This window comes from Nannospalax galili, unplaced genomic scaffold (assembly GCF_000622305.1).
Source record: "Nannospalax galili isolate Female #2095 unplaced genomic scaffold, S.galili_v1.0 scaffold522, whole genome shotgun sequence".
In the NCBI taxonomy this organism is placed as follows: domain Eukaryota; kingdom Metazoa; phylum Chordata; class Mammalia; order Rodentia; family Spalacidae; genus Nannospalax; species Nannospalax galili.
Genome location: NW_008348874.1, coordinates 1288234 through 1291973, shown reverse-complemented (window position 1 = coordinate 1291973; position 3740 = coordinate 1288234).

Genomic DNA, 3740 nt, shown 5'->3' with positions numbered 1-3740 from the left:
AGGGGTTGGATTGGCCTGGGAGCAGAGCCCAGGAAAGATGCTGGTCTAGTGCAGCTGGTGGCCGTGCCACCCAGAGATGCCAGTGGAGATGGGGGCAGGAAGAGGCCCCCTGGGGACTGCACTGAGGAGCTGGTTTGGTTTGGATGCAAAGGATCAGGAAGATGAAAGGTCAGCCCCAGCATCCAGGAAAGAGGCTGGAGGGTTGTGCAGCCCAGGGAAGCAGAGGGAGGTGAGGGTGGGTCCAGGCCCGGAGGGCTCCTTTGAACCCCAGAAGGAACTGGGTTGGTCTGGATGAAAAGGATCAGGAAGCAGTGGTGGTTCTCCTGGTGTCTGGGGTGCCAAGACAAGGAATAGGACAGGTCACAGGCTAGGAGGAGAGATGGGCAGGGGAGATGGGAGGGTGAATGAGGCTCGGGGAGTCCAAGGCACGGAGGGAGTGATTGACTTACCCCAGTGAGAGGCCTACCTGGGTCTTGCAGGCCCAGGGAAGCAAAGCTTTTTTTCCCCCCTTGTTCAACTCTTCCGGCTGAGTTCTTGTTTCAGGCTGTGATACAAGAGGTCAAGGTAGTATTTGTGATGGCAGTCCTTTGGCCTTTTTAGCTGATGCTGTGCTAGGTCATGCCTCAATCTTGTGGCCATAGTGACCTGCATACCAGGGTTCATAGTGCAACTGATAGTGATGCAAGTCAAAATATGGGTTTTTGTTTAAACAGGGTACAAATCTACATCTGAGGCCAGATCAGTTCTAAATATATTGGGAGCAAAGATCTGGGAATGGTTATGTTGCTCATTGTTGGGAAAAGAGAGGTGGGTCCTATTTGTCAAGGCTGATGCTAAACTGTGCCATGCTTCAGTGTCACAATAAAATGGTTCTTTAGTAATAAGGGTGAAGAAGTTATGCCTCAACACCACTATATGATTGACAATGAATCCAGCTAGAACTTATGTACATCTCATCAGTGTGCAGGTTTCCCCCTTGTGGTAGAGCAGGTTTGAAGCACTATCTGCAAGCTTCGGCCTGTATATGGGTTTCTTGGTTTCTTTCAGGTGCTGGGTCTTATCTTGCTGTATCAGGCCCTGAACTCCAAGAGAAAATTTTATGTTTTTTCTTGTAGCCTGATCCCAGTAGATGGAATGTTGGTTTTCTCTCTGTTACACAACATTGAGGGGTGAGTAGAGGCTGCCTGGTAATAACTACCCACTGGCTCATTCTAGTCTGGTAGGGGTTGTAGTGTTCAACCTTGAAATAGGTTTCACCTTGCCCTTCCTCAAGCAGGAAATACCTGGCTAGAAGGAGCTGGGTAATGAATGACATGGTGGCTTGCCTCTTCACTTCTTTAATGTCTTTCCTTTGTGTTGGACTTAAGCAGTTGCTATGGTCTTTCTCTTGACTTCCTTAGCTCCTGGGAAGGGATTTTTGGTACATGAGCAAGTGATAAATTTGTGTCTACAGAAAAATGACTGGAGATATGTCCCACAATCTCAGTTTTTAATTTATAGATTATTTCGTATTGATGTTATATTTTTATGTTTAGTCATGTTTACTTTTGTCATAAGTTCTCAATTAATATGTTCTTCTATTGGCACCTTAACATATTTTTATAAGTTTGTAGGTGCTCTTAGCATGTCTAGTCCAAATAGCTCCCTTTATATGTCTTTTAATTCTATTCAGTTGTTCATTTTGAATGGAAATCATCTTACAGCTTTCAAAAGTCAAATATAAAGCTATTTTTTTTTCAGATGTTTTAAATTTGAATGGTGTCTCAGGATCACTATAAGATTATTGATCATGGCACACTCTAAATAATGCTCCTTTCTAAAAGCAGGCACCATTTTAATTAACACATAAATTATACCTATCTGTTGCCTGCCATTTGATTTTTTGATGAATATATACACTGTACAACACTCAAGTCAGAGTGAGCACTTCTTTTTTTTCTTTTCCCCAACTTTCTTGGCATATATAGCACACTATTCTTATCTATAGTCACCTTGTGGAACAAACATGCAGAAATTATTTGTCCTATATAACTTACAGCAGTGTTTCTAAGAACCTAGAACAGAACTAGAAATAGAAAAGCCATCCTTTCAGTGAACCAGAAATGAATCACCGGAAGGTGGCAGACAGCAGAATCAAATCAAAGGAGGAAATCACAGCTCAAAAGCTTTATACAAGAACACTTCTGATGGAAAATTTAAGGGAATGTGTGGGACAGAGGAAGGGAGCAGTTCTAAATTTAGCTGTGATTCAAGTGTTAAAGAGGAAGGAATCACACGTCAAGTATCCAAATTTTGGTAGGTGGGGCTGGTCCAAAATGCCTCACAAACTTTTCTCACTCATTAGTCTTAGAGACAAGTCTCCATGGTAGGGCATGAGTAACAATATTGATACTGTAAGCCAGAGAGTCATGCCAGTGCCCTGGGAAGCTGGATATGCCTGGGAGGAAATGGAAAAATCTGTGACCAGAAAATAAGCCCCTGAAAATTTCTTCCTTTACAATTGTATCACAGCTGTATACAGAAAATGAGGACACAAGGACATGTCTCCAGGCAAAAAAAAAAAACAAAAACAAAAATAGAGCTGAGCATCAAGGAATGTAGTGAACACCTAATGGAACAGGGCTAAGACAGAAAAAACGACATACCTTTGGAAAGGGTAAAATAATTTTTCTGATAGTGAAGAGGAGAATTAATGAGCACCAAAAGAAAATAAGCAAAGAAATGAACAAAACAGAACAAATCAAAACACCCAAGGACCTTTGAAAGCATTAACACATGTTCAAGGACATAAGAGTAGAAATTACAAGGAGTAGATACCAGAAATTTATTTTTGTTGTTTTGGCTTTTTGATACAGTTTCTCCCTATAGCCCCAGCTGGCCTGGAACTCACTATGTAGACCAGTCTTGCCTTAATCTCAGAGAGGTCTGCCTGCCTCTGCCTGAGTGCTGGGATTAATGGTGTCCTCCACTGTGCCTGGCTAGATATCAGAATTTTAAAGAATAATTTTAGTCCTTTAAAATTAATCACAATGTAAAAAAATGGCAGCAGAAAGCTCTAATATCTTTCAAAATAAAAAGAGGACGTAAACACTATGAGAATTGAAGAAAGGTATGCATTAATATGAATGACTGGTTGTTTATTATATCATTAAAAATTGAGCAGAGCCAATTTTTACAGCAAGGTTGGCTATGGCAGCACTTAAGAGGGTGTAGGAGGCAATGGAAATATTGTGAGTTTCTAGATTTTCATCTAGATTAAAAGTGCTAACTGCCAAGAAGTACTTTAGAATCAGAATTCTAGCTGAAAAGTCCTAAGAAAATGGATTAGCCCACTTTTATGCCTTGATTAAAAAGATGTAAGTTTAGAATTTTCCTAACATGGGTGAATAAAGTGTGGAGTTTGTGTAAAATATGCTTAATCTTTTAGCACTGAAAAGTCCTATCTCCCAAATTTTTAACTAAAAAATTTTACAGAATACTGTGAAATGAGTTCCAGAAATCAGTGTGGAAAATGAGAATAAATAGGTAAAGAGACTATAGGTTACTGAATTAGACCACAAAATCAAAGCTAGTTCATCTTGAGCATTAACAAGGCAGTTTTATGTGAAAATATTGTAAATATTAATTTTAAAGTGACAGTTTCACTATATTTCGACCCAAAAAAGAAAATTATGCACAAAAAATTTAGATGTCGACTTTTTTTTTTCTGCTATTATGTTTTCTTTTTTTTTTATTGTTTT